Consider the following 17,671-nt stretch of genomic DNA (forward strand, 5'->3'; position numbering starts at 1 on the left):
TTATTTACAGGGCAACAGTGGAGAAACATACATAGAGAATAGACATAAATATGGAGAGAGGGGAGGAGAGGGTGAGATGTATGGAAAGAGTAACATGGAAACTTAAATTACCATAATGTAAAAGAGATAGCCAACAGGAATTTGGTATATGGCTCAGGAAACTCAAACAGGGGCTCTGTATCAACCTAGAGGGGTGAGATGGGGAGGGAGACGGGAGGGAGATTCAAAAGGAAGGGGATATATGTATACCTATGGCTGATTCATGTTGAGGTTTGACAGAAAACAAAAAAAAATTCTGCAAAGCAATTCAGTTCAGTCGCTCAGTCGTGTCCGACTCTTTTTATCCTTCATTAAAAAATAAATTAAAAAAAAGAATAAGAGGTCACTGTTGCAATGAATTGGGGCCTCCTGCCCAATGGCCAGCACCAATTTAACAGCCATCTTAGAAGCAGACCCTCCATCCTCAGTCAGGCCTTCAGATGATCACAACTCCAACTGGCATTGTAATTTCAATTCATGAGAGACTATATATAGTTAGATCAGCCTAGTTAAGCTGCTTACCAAATCCTGGTAATATAGAAATCTATATTTGCTTTAGGACACTATGTTTTGAGGTAATTTGCTGCACAGCTATGAAAAACTAATACATATAGTTAAAAAAAGAAGAATATTTGAACTACTAACTTCATTGTATTATATGAGCCTATAGTGTGGGAGGATTACTCCTGCTGTTGTTGCTGACTAGTTTCTACCCAAAGCCTGAATTGTTGAAGGACTAGAGTGAAGATAAATCAACTGAGAGAGAAGTAAAATAAATGGTGTATTAAAACCATATACAGTAAGAAGTAGGGCTGGATATTGGATGGTACTTTTGATACCACAGGCAACAAGTGTATAAGGTACAAAGGTTTTTCACAATGTTGTAGGTAGGTCAAAGTATTTACAGCCATGTTCTTAATAATACTTCCCTGGTGGCTCAGATGGTAAAGCGTCTGCCTACAATGCGGGAGACCCAGGTTCGATCCCTAGGTTGGGAAGATCCTCTGTAGAAGGAAATGGCAACCCACTCCAGTACTCTTGCCTGGAAAATCCCATGGATGGAGAAGTGTGGTAGGCTACAGTCCATGGGGTCCCAAAGAGTCGGACATGACTGAGCGACTTCACTTTCACTTTCTTTCTTAATAATACACATCATTAATTGTGCAAACATTCACAGAACTTGTAACATGTGTTGGGCTCTTTAAAAAGCACTGAACAACACACTGTGATGTGAAAGGCACACTATTCATGACTAACTACCATATCTGTACTCACCATGTTTTGAATAGTTGAAGAGACATATCATCTGCTTTAACATGGCATGGGTTAACTTTCAGAGACTGCCTTCACCTCTTGCTTCTCCTTGGTTGAACCTGTATTCTAAAAAGACAGAGAGAACATAGTTCCATGTTCATTGCTTTCACCAGGTTCTACTCCATATGCTTAGAAGGGAGCATCTCATTTTCAGAGCACATGCAGACTCAAGTCTCAGTCACACTGATCTGGTCTTGTGATGTTTGCTTCCCCTACAATATGTTTTCTTTGATTGCCTTCTGTATTCAAGTATGAAAGAGGGGGCAAGTCTTCATAACTTACTCAAATAACTTTTCCAAAGTGTCATAGCATTTCATGATTCTCAGAAAAATGAGGGAAATGCAAGATGAGGAAGGCAAGTCAAAACCAAGACTCAAACATTTAGTTTAAAAAAAGATAAAGTATAAGAAAAGAAAGAACTGGCCAGATATTGTTCTGTTGTTCTGGGAATAGTAAAGAATAGGTATCTTTTATAGAGACCTTACCATGGACTTTCAGGCATAATTCTCAGTGACTTTCATTTATTAAATCCTTTAGTCCTCACAAGAGTTTTATGAAGTGAGATTTATTCTTATCCCTATTGCCCAGATGAGAAAGGCAAGGAACCTGGAGGTTAAATAATATTCCTGAGATTATATATATATATAGGGTTTCCCTGGTGGCTCAGCTGGTAAAGAATCTGCGTGCAATGCAGACCTGGGATGGGAGAACCCCCTTGAGAAGGAAACGACTATCCACTCCATTATTCTGGCCTGGAGAATTCCATGGACTGTATAGTCCATGGGGTCGCAAAGAGTCAGACATGACTGAGTGACCTTCACTTTCATACACACACACACACACACACACACACACACACACAATCACACACACACACACACAATCACACACACACACACACACACACACACACACAAAATCACACAATGCAGTACCTCCACAGTCTGATTGCAGAGCTGTCCTGCTTAACTTTATGTTTAAAGAAATCTGACATGCTAACTGTGTAGTTGTAAGAGTTTGCAGTGTGTGGAAAGGAGATAGATAAATCAGTATTTTGCTTCCAGCAATTATAAATGGCATGAATGATGACATTTGTAAACATAAGTGTGTGTTTAAACTATCATTCACCTGTGTCTATACCTCCTTTTTGTTTCCTCTTTCAAATGAAATATTTACTTTGGAGTGGGCTTTTAAATGTCATTTGTTTTATAATCTCTGCATTAGCCTTAAAACTCAGGCTACTTGTGACTGAGTGGGGGATTCTGTGTTGGAAAGTTGAACAAGAATAGAATATAGAATTTATGAGCTGTAAATTGGCATTAGTGTTAGAAATAATTTGGTGTTTTGGTACTTTTGGTCATTTCCTACATGGTTAATCTATTTTTTTAAAAAAAAACATAACAGGCTCATTCTAGCATGGGAAATGAGATCAAGATAGCAAATAGGTACATATCTACTATGTTTCTGAATACATTTTGGGAAAAAGTTTCCATTTACTTTATTGTTATTATTTTTAAAAGCAGTTGCAAATGAAACGCTTATTCTGCAGCATGAGTACCAAGAACGGATAAAGAAGATAAAAGTTCTAGATTCAGTTTTTCCTCCAAAAAAATAATTTGCAGGACTGAGTAGGTTACTTCCTTCTCAGTTAACTTATTTTTAAGTAGGCCAGCATAGTATAGATTGGGGAGACATAACAGAATTCTAGCAACCTATGCAATAACCATCTAGTGGTAGAGAGAACAATTCACTAGTTGTTGCTAGAGACAGGTGATAGAAGAAATATAAGCCACCTTACCTTCCTGATTTAGGCTTCCCTGGTGGCTCAAATAAATCCTCCTGCAGTGTAGGAGATCTGAGTTCTATCCCTGGGTTGGGAAGATTCCCGGGAGAAGGGAATGGCTACCCACTCTAGTATTCTTGCCTGGAGAATCCCCATGGACCAAGGAGCCTGGCAAGCTACAGACCATGGGGTCACAAAGAATCAGACACAACTGAGCGACTAACACTTTCATTTTTTTTCAACTTCTTATGGCAATATCTGAATAAATTTTAATGATGACATTTATTACATAGGATCCTTTCTAGTTTCTGTCATTAGACTGTTATTGCTTGTATTTCAAATTTAAGTGCCTTATTTTTATTAATTTTTTTCCTTTTATTAGAATTTGGGAGACACTACTTTGGAGGTGAATCAGTTGCATTGTTGAACCAGAAACCCATTATTTTCTCTCAATAATGAGTATTAATATTTTCAAAATTATCTGATTTTTTTATACTTGTGATATATGTATACACACACACACACACACAGTCATAGAAATTAGTGATATATTTCAGATGGTAAAGTATCTGTGTGCAATGCTGGAGACCCAGGTTTGATCCCTGGGTTGAGAAGATACCCTGGAGAAGGAAATGGCAACCCACTCCAGTACTCTTGCCTGGAAAATCCCATGGACAGAGGAGCCTGGTAGTCTACAGTCCATGGGGTCGCAAAGAGTTGGATACTTTACTTTTTACTTTATGAACAAAGTCATGATCTGCTTTTTCTGCTTTGTCATTAACATTTACATCCCTTTTTTGACCAACATCCTGAGAGTTATCACATGGCTCACAAATTCTAGAGAGACAAAATGCTTTCTAATATTTCAATTCTGATGACCCTTTTCATGTGATAAGGGACTGTATATTTCAAAGCCATTGACAGGTACCTTGTATCTGATTATCTTTAAAACAATTCTGCACTAAGGGCAACACTTGTGATATTGTGTTCACTTTACAGTGGGGGGAAGCAGACTCAGAAATAACTAAAACGTTCACTAGGTTGCTGAAACAGGCCAGGGTTCCTGAATCCAAACTTGGTCTTCCTCCAGTGTGCTATCAAGCCATTGTTGAATGGTTTCAAACTTGGGGAAAATAAGAAATTTAGTGTTAACCAACTTCTATTTTCAGATACTCCTGCTATGGAAGGCATATTAGGAGATGACAAAAAATAAGACCAATATTCTGCAAAATTCTAATTTAATATGAAATAGCTCTTACAGCCTAATAGAGATAAGAGCTCTTTTAGTTATTCCAAATTATGGAAGGAAAAAAAGTAGAATAAGATTTGTGCTTCTTGTGAGTCATCAGCAGCCATAAGTTAATCACATTAATATGTTTTGGTTATAAATAAAGGCTATTTGTTTACTAGTTTGTGACAGCATTCTGCCCTAACTCTGTCTCTACTCACTACCAAGGAAGTTTGAAAAAGTATGAAAATATAAAGTCAAACAGTTTGAAGCTCTATTTTATGGGGAAGATATATACACATTGTTTTTTGCATAGAATTTAGAAGCTTGCTTGAATTGTTCCTTATAAATACATATCTATTTTAGAAAGTATGTTTAACATTCAGATAGTATACAATGAGGAGTTTAATTTGTACACTAAATGATGGAAATATCATTTTGTACTATTAGCTGTCAACTGTATCAAATCAATTAAAAGTGCCAGTTGTCTTTTTCTTTTGTCATTTTATGCTAAAATTCCACATAAGATTTTTCCCTTAATGCTTTTTTGAATGTGTCCTACCCCCACTTAACACTAATCTAACCATCTCAAAAGACTTCTCAAATTCCATATGAAAAGAAATGTTTGCAAGGGCATAACACTGTAAGTATATCAGACTTTAGAAAAGTCTAATTTTGTGGTGCTAAAAAGTGCAATCAACATAGAGAATTGGGTAAAATTATTAAAAATCAAAAGTGTGAAAAATGTAGAGTATCCTAATTAAAGAAGCAGAGATGTTGATTTATATGAAGATAAAAATGCAAAATAAGAAACATCTAGCACAATTATACACAGATCAGTTCAAGGAACCACAGGCAGAGAACAATTAACTCTTGGATTTCAATTATAGTCTTTTTAGATCTTATTTTATGTTTAAGTGTCTGAAATTAATAAATGTGCCTGGTAGCAATTTCTATTTCATAGATATGCTTCCTTGACTATACCCCAAATATATTTTCATTTGGATTAAAATTTTAATATAATTCAGGAGTTGAATTGTTAGGTAATTTTATCAGTAGTTGCAATATCCATTTTAATTGGAAAGGAAAAGGGAATGACCAAAATAAGAGTAAAAAATTTTAAGGTACAACTTTAGTTAATGATTTGGTGCATTGAACAAAATCATTTGGTTGTGTGTGTGTGTATGTGTTCATCAAGGCACATTGGATATGTATTATCTGGGGAGCCCTGGTTCAAGTCCTAGGGAGAAAGAAATCCATAAAGCACAGTATCCTATGACTATAGCATCATCAGATAGCTCAAAAGCTATGTTACCCAATCAGAGCACAGAGGATGGTCTCTTTATAAAGCCTATGATGTTTATTGTGTATGTTCAGTCTTATCTGACTCTTTGCAACCCCATGGTCCATAGCCTGCCAGGCTCCTCTGTCCATGGAAGTTTCCAGGCAAGAATACTGGAGTGGGTTGCCATTTCCTTCTCCAGGGGATCTTCCCGACCCAGGAATTGCATCCACATCTCTTGTATCTCCTGCATTAGCAGATGGATTCTTTACCACTGTGTTACCTGGGAAGCCCGTGATGTTTGTTAAATGTTTGCTAAAGGAGATTCTTCTTGAAAAAATAAGTCAGGAAAGGAGACAAATATGGAAGGACATTTATGGTAAAGAAACTATCATTCCTAAGAGTATGATTGTATGGTACAGTTTTTGATGCATCAATGGCAGTGATTAAGATGGCAATCCTAGGGTGTGGGAATATATAAAAAGCTCACTGTTGACAGTTAATTAATGTCAAGACCTATACAGAGTATAAACTAAGGACCATGCAGATACTTTCAAATACACTAAAAAGGAGATAAGAAGTCACAAAGACATTTTATGCAACAGAGGATTATGTTCATATTTGTAGTGGGTAGAACAGATTAAAGGGATGGAAACTGGGATCACACACATTGGTCAGTAGGTGAGTCAACAAGGATCCTTCCTCTGTTACAATTATCAGAAAAATTCAATTCACACTAGATTAAGGAATAAAAGGAATTTATTAATGAAAATAAAATATCAAAGAGCAACTGGATTCAGAGATAAGCACTACCATTAAGAATTGATTTCTTTCCTTCTAAGTTGGTTAAGGTATCGGCTTTTAATACATGACAAACTACCCCAAAACTTAGTGGTTAAAAGAATAAACATTTGCACAGCTCATGATTATGTAGGTCAGTAATTGGTCTGGCTAGCTGAGGGGTTCTTATCTCAGCTAAAGTCACCTTTTGGTCATAGTTACATTGTGAATCTGCTGGGTAGTTGCTGGCTGTCTGCTGAAGTTAAAGGAATGACTGGGCCGTATCCTCAGCATCCAGCAAGCTAATCCTGGGCTTGATCACATGACTCTGGCAAGGTAGCAAGAGCAAGAAGAATAAAGTCATTTTGAGGCCTAGGATGAGGGTTGAAACTTGGTCCAGTGATACTCATACCACATTCTATTAATCAAAGAAGGTCACAAGACTAGCCTACATTGAAGGAGTTGGGGTCATTGAAATCTGTTGATTGTGGGAGTGGTAAAGTAAAATTACAAAGAGGAATAGATACAGGGAGGAGCATAATTTTGGCCATTTCTGCAAATAAAGTGAGACAATAGTTTCACCTGGCACCTTCTGTGGCTTTGTCTGATAATGGTAAGCTGGATGTTTAGGTTCTGACTGTAGACCTTTTCATCTCTGAGTACTGTTTTATTTTTGCTAAATATCTTAATCTGGTTGGGCTGATAATAGTACAGATTGTGTCTCTTAATGAGAAATTTATCTCTCACAATCTGGAGACTGGGAAGTTTGAGATCAGGGTGTCAGGGTGGTCAGGTTCTGGTGACAGCCCTCTTCCTGGTTTGCAAATGGATGTCTTCTTGCTGTGTCCTCATGTGGTTGCAAGAATGAGAGAGAGGGAGCACACTCTCTCATGTCTGTCTTTTGTTGATATTTTTATTTTTCTATGTTTTGTTTTCTTTTAATTATATTTTAAATTGAAGGATAATTGCTTTACAATATTGTGTTAGTTTCTGCCATACATTAATATGAATCAGTCATAATTATACATATGTCCCCTTCCTCTTGAATCTCCCTCCCATTCTCCACCCCATCCCACCCCTCTAGGTAGTCACAGAGCACCAGGTGTGAGCTCCCTGCATCATACAGGAAATTCCCACTGTCTATTTTGCATATGTTAGTGTATATGTTTCAATGTTATTCTTTCAGTCTTCCCTCTCCTTCTTCCGCTATATATACAAGCTTGTTCTCTATCTATGTCTGCGTCTCCATTGCTGCCTTGCAAATAGGTTCATCGTACCATCTTTCTAGATTCTATACATATGTGTTAATGTACAATATTGTTTTTCTCTTTCTGACTTATTTCACTCCTTATAATAGGCTCTAGGTTCATCTACCTCATTAGAATTCAACTGTGTTCTTTTTTATGGTTGAATAATATTCCATTGTATAATCTGTACCCTAACTTCATTATCCATGTCTTATAAGGATACCACACTTGTGACTTAATTATCTTCCAAAGGCCCTACTTCTAAATATTATCATATTGAGGATTAGGACTTCAACATAGGGGGAAACAAAAATATTTAGCCAATAGCACTGGACTATTTCAGAACATATGTCTCTGCCTGAATCAGACTTTGATTCTCCAAATGTGGGTCATGTGCTTCCCTTAAGTGGAGTGGGGATGGCAAGGGGAGGAAAACCATCTCAGATTCCATGGACTGAGTATAGATGAGTTGTTAGACTAGTAGTGAAAAACAGGTCTTTTTCCAAATATAGCAGTATGAAAATCAGGTAAGTAGTTTTTAAATATGCATTAAGTGATCTAATGCAGAAATTCTGCATTTTTATGCCAGGTAATTTCTATTTCTGTGTTCAATTAGTAAGAATAGAGCATCCCACTATAATCTAACACCTACAATAAGGAGATTTATTCTAAGATTCTGTGTTGACATTTTGCTAATTCTAATCATATGTGTTGACCTCTAATGTTTGCCTTGCTTTATACTGATAAATAACAAATCTTTGAGCCTTAATTTGTTAACAACACATAGGAACACATTGGTAAGGATAAGCCTATAGTGCTTCATAAATAGCCTGTGCTTCTTACCTGAAACACAGCATATATTTCATAATTTCCTTTCTCTGGCTTTCTTGCCAACCCATGAATACTACACATCTCAGGTGAGCTGACTTTTTAAGTCCATTTGTTGGTGAACCTCACTATCAAAAAATTTTAATTTTGTGCTAATATATACTTGATCTGAGGGACACCTCTCCCTCCCTACCCCCTGTACTTTATTCTTAGATAGCTATTTCTTTCTTACTGATGACATTTTAAAGGTATAGAACCTACCAGAATTTTGCAGTATACCAGCAGTTTAAGATTCACATTTAGAATTTTTCAGGTCTCTTATACCTGAGCTGGAAATAAATTTCAGTCACTGTTGCTCTAGTCTTCAAATCAGACTAAATATTTAGTACTTAAAACAATGAACTGTGCCAAGTGAATGTTCAATAAATGTCTGAGGAATGACTTGAACATAGGATTATAGAACTATAAAAAATGGTTGTGCTCCATGAACTTAATAATTCTCTACTGCTAAGCAGAGTGTATTCTGATCAGTCTTTAGCTATAATGTGTACAGAGAGAAGATAATGTTAAAATCCATTTCATTATAAGCTAAGGTCTGTAATTAAAGTGATATGGATTCAATATTTGCTGTCCATGTATTAAGATATATAGGGAAAATTTTAAGGTAATATGTCTTAGCTCTATGATATATATTTCTATCTAAAGTGATATGTATGTATTTTGGCTTTGCTTTTACTCCACTAGAGTACTTCATTTGATTTTACCCAAATATAACTAAGCTTTCATATACTGTGTTTTGATAACTGTTTTAAAAATGGAATTCTTACAAAATTTCTCTATGGCTTTCTAATTAAAAATCTATTTTTATTTTGTAAAGAAATTTTTTCTTGATATCTATTCTTCATCAATGATCCATTAATTTCATGAAACACATGCTGTATTTTCTGTGTTTTGATTATTTTGTATATATGTGATTGTTGTTGCTCAGTCGCTAAGTCCCTGTCCTCCACTATCTCCCGGAGTTTAATCAAATTCACATCCATTGAGTTGATGATGCCATCCAACCATCTCATTCTCTGCCACCTTCTTCTCCTTTTGCCTTCAATCTTTCCCAGCATCAGGGTCTTTTCCAATGAGTCATCTCTTCACATCAGTAATACACAAGCTAATCTTCTCCTCAAGTATTTGATTTTTTATTGTGTCAGTATCTGTTAGATGATGGGAAGAGAATCAAAAGCAAGGTAGTCATGGTCTTGGTTCTTGTAGCTTTATATGAAGACTAGTGTGACAAGGGCTCTGTCCTTGAATGAATGCAGCCTATTATGAAATTATAAAGCTAAGTGCAAAAGCTCTGATATCACAAAGAAACAGTTTATTGTGAACCTGAAAAGGTCAAACAGGAGAGTAAAAAAAAAAAAAAAAGAAAGAAAAACCCAAAAAAGCGATCTTGAAAATATGTGTAGACCTTGTCAAGTAAGACAAGGCAGAGAAGAGCACCACAATAAAATGGGTGCATATTTGTTATTCTCTGTATGTGTGAGGGAGTGAATATACTTTAAGATTTAGTGTAATGAGATGGAACTAGTTTTTCAGCATCCAAGACTATAGGGCCTCACAAATAAGCAGTGAGGACTTTACCCTAAAGTTAATGAGACTTTTAAAGAAATATTTCTTTTTCATACCAGAAACTGAGTAGATATTTTAAAGTTTACTCCCTTGATAAAGTAAATACTAGAGAACTAACAACCCCTTCTCCTTTCACTTACACTTCTTTTGATAAAATGTTCTACATAAGGGGTTTCTATCAAGTAGAAGAAAAATGATAATAAGTTTCCAAATAGATGGTATAAAGTGGAAGTGAAAGTGTTAGTCATTCAGTCATGTCCAACTCTTTGCAACCCCATGGACTGTAGCCCACCAGAATTCCTCTGCCCATGGAATTCTCCAGGCAAATTACTAGAGTAGGTTGCCATTTGCTTATCCAGAGGATCTTCCTGACCCAGGGATTGATCCCAGGTCTCCTGCACTGCGGGCAGATTCTTTACTGTCTGAGCCACCAGGGAAGCCCATTTGCTATAAAGAAGTAGCCATTACAAATGGAGAAAATGTTACCGGCAAAAAATAACTTGATAACTACGAGTCACTTTAGATATTTCAATATAAAAAACAAGAATGAATATGTACAGCAGACTAAGAAAATAAAATAACAAGTAATGATTTAGTGATGGATATAACTAGAAAAGATCAAAATGAATCACTATGGTTAGTAAATGATAAAATGTGTAATACCTATTGATATTGAATCAATGATCCTTGAATCATTAGTCTGTGAATTCCCAGATTTCTCTACCACTGAAATAAATGCTTTTACTGCTTTGGAGCATCAAGTTCAAACTAATGGTCCATTAATAATGTCTAAATTTTAAATTGTATGAAGGGATTTGTCTATAGTGAATCTATTGTCTTGAAAGAAGGCTGTGGGGATAAATACCAGAGTTTTCAGTATTATGAAAATCTGCCTCATTAATCAAGAGAGAAGAGCAATAGACTAAAGAAAAAGAGGATACCGCACAAGGGATTTATAACCAAATAGCAGGAGGAAAATCCTTCTAGTTCTCTATCTTGAAAAAATAGAAGAAAAAGGAGGAAATAAGAGTCTTGCTTATACCATCCATCCCTGAGGTCAATTCTGTGCATATGTAATTTGGCTGTGCTCAGTTAGACAGTTCTTCTTATGATTTTAGCTGGATTGATTCATGTATTTGCCTTCAGCCAATGGTCAAAAGTCTCATTCAAATATCTACAATTGACTGGCAACTGGCTGGCTGCTGGCCAGGGAAGGAGAGAACTAGGTCATATGTCACTCATGCTATAACAGAATAGCGTGTTTTCATGCAGAGTTCCCACGAGCATCAAGGCTGGAAGTTACAAGGTCTCTTGACAACTAAGAGTACCATTTTCTATTCCTATGGACCAAAGTAAGTAACATAGCTAGCCTAGATTCAAGTTTAAAGAACAGAGACTCCACCTCATACTGGAAAGAGGTAAAGAATACTGTGGCCATAGCTTTTACTGCCTTTTGCTATTTCATCTCAAAAGGTAACCTTGGAGGAGTCAGCAAGGACCCAGAAGAGAACAGTCAGTCTGGAGCCTCCTCCCTGCCAGTAGTGCTAGGAAAACATCAAACCTTGTCTAGTCTCTGATTAAATCAACACAAATAGGCATACCAAAGCCAATCAGAAGAAAATACATGCTCACAGTCATAAAGATGAAAAAAAGAATATTTACTTCAGTATCTACCACCATATACCATCTTCCTAAAAAAAAAATTCCAGGAATAAAAAGTTATGAGAAACCTAACATAGTACATCTAAAGCTAATATCATAGTAAATAATGAAACATTGAATGCTTTTCTATCAAGTTTAGTACATAGCAGATAAATTCTCTCACTTCTATTCAACATCACACTAGAAATTCTAGTCAGTATTATAAGGAAAGAAAAAGGAAAAACAGATTGGAAATGAAGAATAGAAACTGTCTCAAAATACAAATATCATGTTGGACTATGCAGAAAATCTGCCATTCCAAGTCTACATAAAATGTTCCTAGAACTAAAGAAACAAAAACCAGTTTGTGGGACTGAGGTAGGGGCACCCAAGGTTTAATGCACACTGAAAAATGTATCTAGTTGTGTTACACAATAGATGGCATATTTAAAGAGGTAAAGAAGATAGGCACTAACCTAAATAACTTTGAAGTAGTGTTTACTCAAAATATGTAAGATTAATGACAAAAAGAACTTCACATCAGCATTCTAATATACTTATTCATGTGTTTATCACAGGGTACTATTTAGAAATTCTGAAAGGGCTTTATAAAAAAGCCATTGTTTTTATACTACGTTTAAGAAGAAAAGTGAATATAATGTAGCTACTGAGTGCTAGATTTCTCATTGTCAGAAGAATACATCATATAAGTAAGGGGAATGTTAGAGTGAATAATATGCTTATGAATTAGTCATATATATATAGCAATATAAACTCATATTTAATAGCTATACAAAGAAATGAAAAATTAATATTTCTCTGTGTGTATATATACACACACCAACACACACACATTTTTCCTACATCTATTTTCTTAGAGGTCCTAGAAGGAGTGACACCTCAGAAGCCTCAAGCATACCCAATGTCTAGATCATGGCTTCTAAATACCATTCTTTAATAAAAGAAACAAATACTCCACGTTGATCCTAGAATTAGGACAAGAAAAAATACAAACCGAGCTTAAGCCTGCATCTTCCTGTATTGTCAGTAAATAAAATGCTTTAAAAATGAGCTGGATTTAGAAAAGGCAGAGGAACCAGAGATCATTGCCAACATCTGTTGGATCATCAAAAAAGAAAGAGAGTTCCAGAAAAACATCTACTTTTGCTTTATTGACTACATCAAAGCCTTTAACTGTGTGGGTCACAATAAGCTATGGAAAATTGTTAAAGAGATGGGACTACCAGGCCACCTGACCTGCCTCCTGAGAAATCTGTATGCAGGTCAAGAAGTAACAGAACTGGACATGTAAAGACAGACTAGTTCCAAATTGGGAAAGAAGTATGTCAAGGCTGTATATTGTCACCCTGCTTATTTAACTTATATGCAGATTACATCGTGCTAACTGCCAGGCTGGATGAAACACAAGCTGGAATCAAGATTGCCAGGAGAAATATCAATAACCTCAGACATGCAGATAACACCACCCTTATGGCAAAAAGTAAAGAAGAACTAAAGAGCCTCTTGATGAAAGTGAAAGAGGAAAGTGAAAAAGTTGGTTTAAAACTCAACATTCAGAAAACTAGGATCATGGCATCTGGTCCCATTACTTCATGGCAAATAGATGGGGAAACAATGGAAACAGTGAGACACTTTATTTTGGGGCGCTCCAAAATCACTGCAGATGGTGATTGCAGCCATGAAATTAAAAGATGCTTACTCCTTGGAAGAAAAGTTATGACCAACCTAGACAGCATATTAAAAAGTAGAGACATTACTTTACCAACAAAGGTCTGTCTAGTCAAAACTATGGTTTTTCCAGTAGTCATGCATGGATGGGAGAGTTGGACTATAAAGAAAGCTAAGCACCAAGAACTGATGCTTTTGAACTGTGGTGTTGGTGAAGACTTTTGAGAGTCCCTTGGACAGCAAGGTGATACAGCCAGTCAATCCTAAAGGAAATCAGTCTTGAATATTCATTGGAAGGACTGATACTGAAGCTGAAACTCCAGTACTCTGGCCACCAGATGTGAAGAACCAACTCATTTGAAAAGACCCTGATTCTGGGAAAGATTGAAGGTGGGAGGAGAAGAGGACAACAGAGGATGAGATGGGTGGATGGCATCACTGACTCAATGGACATGAGTTTAAGTAGGCTCTGGGTGTTGGTGATGGACAGGGAAGCCTGGTGTGCTGAAGTCCATGGGGTTGCAGAGTCAGACATGACTGAGAGACTAAACTGATGTTAGTAAGATACAGGAGCTAACCTGAAAGAGTAAGCAGATCTTGGGGGTAAAACAGAGCAATACAATAAAAATCTATGGTACTGAATTAAGAACAGAGAATAAATAATTACCTATAAATCAGTAGTGATGTAAATAATTAGCTAAGTGATTAAATCAATGATTGAGAGGAAATCAAAAATAAAAATAAAAAAATTCTTAATATTGTATAATTTTAAATTTCTCTGTACTTTTCCTGTCATCTCATACAGAAAATAGATTGGGAGATATACAACAAGATGAGAGCAAATATCCTTTGATTTTTTTACATCTGAGTTGCGATATGTAAAATTTCTCCATACAGCCATTGAGTGACTAGGACTTTAAACAGATACAGAGGATAGTTGTTGCTCTAATACAAAAGATATTCCAAAGACATTTGACATTAAGCTTGCCTTTGGGAGAGTGTGCTCTTTCTTTTCTTTAGTTCTTTCTTTCTTCCTTTCTTGTTGTGCTTTAGGTAGAGATGATTTTATTGGTAGCACTTAAATTCAACAAGATAATAGACACCATGATACCTCTCAGAAAGCTATAGGGGATAGCTTTCTTGAGTAAAGAAAAAAAGCATGCATTTGTGTGTGTGTGTTCTCTAGGAACTAAGTTCTGGAAAGAGGGAGAACTATTAAAAACCAGTAACTGTGTGATTTTTATTTCCCCAATGTTTTATCTAACTATATCTGCAGGTTGATTTGAAATGTACCAAATAATCTGTGTCAGGCACTATAGTGGCTGTAATTCCATGAAGGATACTGAAAGTTTATATTGTATTTAAAAACATACTTTTGAGAATACAGCATTTGTAGATGCTGAAAAATATTATGTAAAAATATATATTAGTGTTTATACTGTTCTTTTCTACCAACACTCACAAAATACATTACAGTGTTATATGATGCCCATCTAAATTTAATAATTGGGCTAGCATAAAATTACTGGTTTTAAATCATTCATGTAACATAATTAAAAGAGTTCATTGGAAATAACAAAATGGAAGGAGTATTTGGGTGTGATTTCTTTAAAAAAATAAGTGGACTTTTCACTTAAGAAAGCATGATAATAAAATATTCTTATTTAATCAAAAGATCATATATGAAACCATCCATTTCTAATGTTATTATATCTATACTTTAGTTGGTCTAAAGTCATTAGAGTACTGAATACCTCAGGCAACCAGTAAAAAGTGATGTGTGTGACAGATACATTGTGTTATTTGGAAATAATTTATCCATGCAAAATGGCAGGTGACAGAAAAACTTTCAGAATTCAAATAAAAGGATAAACTGCCTTTTCATGATGAATTTGAATACAAACCAGAAATCAGATGTATACCAGCTTGTATATACCAGTTTAAAATTTGATGATTTGATGTGGTACACCACATTAATAAATTGAAAGATAAAACCATATGATTATCTCAATAGATGCAGAGAAAGCCTTTGACAAAATTCAACATCCATTTATGATAAAAACTCTCCAGAAAGGAGGCATAGAAGGAGCGTACCTCAACATAATAAAAGCCATATAAGATAAACACACAGCAATCATCATCCTCAATGATGAAAAATTGAAAGCATTTCCCCTAAAGTTAGGAACAAGACAAGGGGGCCAACTCTCACCACTACTATTCAACATAGTTTTGGAAGTTTTAGCCACAGCAATCAGAGAAGAAAATGAAATAAAAGGAATTAAGATTGGAAAAGAAGAAGTAGACCACTCACTGTAGATGACATGATCCTCTAGACAGAAAACCCTAAAGACACCACCGGAAAATTACTAGAGCTAATCAATAAATATAGTAAAGTTGCAGGATGTAAAATAAGCACACAGAAATCCCTTGCATTCTTATACACTAACAATGAGAAAACAGAAGGCGAAATTAAGGAAACAATTCCATTCACCATTGCAACAAAAAGAATAAAATACATAGGAATAAATCTACCTAAAGAAACAAAAGACCTATATATAAAAAACTATAAAACACTGATGAAAGAAATCAAAGATGACACAAATAGATGGAGAAATATACCATGTTCATGGATTAGAAAATTCAATATAGTGTAAATGAGTATACTACCCAAAGCAATCTGTAGATTCAATGCAATCCCTATCAAACTACCAATGGAATTATTCACAGAACTAGAACAAATAATTTCATAATTTGTATGCAAATACAAAAAACAAAATACAAAAAGAAAGACATGCAGATGGATAACAGACACATGAAAAGATGCTCAGCATCACTCATTATCAGACAAATCCAAATCAAAACCACAGTGAGGTACCATCACATGCTGGTCACAATGGCTGCTATCAAAAAGTCTACAAACAATAAATGCTGGAGAGAATGCAGAGAAAAGGGAACCCCATTACACTGTTGGTGGGAATTCAAACTAGTACAGCCACTATGGAGAACAGTGTGGAGATTCCTTAAAAACCTGGAAACAGAACTGCCATATGGCCCAGCAATCCCACTGCTGGGCATACACAACAAGGAAACCAGAATTGAAAGAGACACGTGTACCCTAATGTTCATCGCAGCACAGTTTACAATAGCTAGGACATGGAAGCAACCTAGATGTCCATTGGCAGACAAATAGATAAGGAAGCTGTGGTACATACACACAATGGAATATTACTCAGCTATTAAAAAGAATACATTTGAATCCATTCTAATGAGGTGGATGAAACTGGAGCTTATTATACAGAGTGAAGTAAGTCAGAAAAATATCAATACAATATATTAATGCATAAATATGAAATTCAGAAAGATGGTAATGATGACCCTATATGTGAGACAGCAAAAGAGAGACAGATATAAAGAACAGACTTTTGGACTCTGTGGAAGAAGGCAAGGGTGGGATGATTTGAGAGAATAGCATTGAAACATGTAGATTACCATATGTGAAATAGATCACCAGTCCAAGTTCAATGCATGAAACCAGGCACTCACAGCTGGTACACTGGGACAACCCTGAAAGATGGGATGAGGAGGGAGGTGGGAGGGAGATTCAGGATGGGGGACACATGTACACCCATGGCTGATTCATTTCAATGTATGGCAAAAACCACTACAATATTGTAAAGTAATTAGTCTCCAATTAAAGTAAATACATTGAAAAAAAGTTGATTTGTTTGGTTTTCCTTCTATAATCGTTTACCATTCTAACCAAATATCTTCAAGCCTAGTTGGAATATATCATGGCTTAGCCCAAAGAGCTAAAATATAAATCCAATTCTAATGCCATAAACTTGCTATTGCCTGCATGTTTCCATCCCCTCAGAATTCATATGTTGAAACCTAATCTCCAGTGAAATGATATTTGGAGGTGGAGAATTGGGGAGGTAATTTGGTCATGAGAATGGAACCCTCATGAAAGAATCAGTGCCTTGATAAAAGAGTTCACTCATCTTTTCCTCAGTGTGAAGACACAGCAAGTGGACCCTCACTATATAGTAAATCTATCAGCACCTGGGTTTGAACTTCTCAGTCTCCAGTACTGTGAGAAATACATTTCAGTTGTTTTAGCCACCCCAGTCTATAGTATTCCATTATGGCAGCAGAACTGAACAAAGGCAGTAGCTATTTGGACTAGAGAACTTCTCTGAGGTTATGATTCCCCT

This window comes from Oryx dammah, unplaced genomic scaffold, assembly GCF_014754425.2.
Source record: "Oryx dammah isolate SB20612 unplaced genomic scaffold, SCBI_Odam_1.1 HiC_scaffold_13, whole genome shotgun sequence".
In the NCBI taxonomy this organism is placed as follows: domain Eukaryota; kingdom Metazoa; phylum Chordata; class Mammalia; order Artiodactyla; family Bovidae; genus Oryx; species Oryx dammah.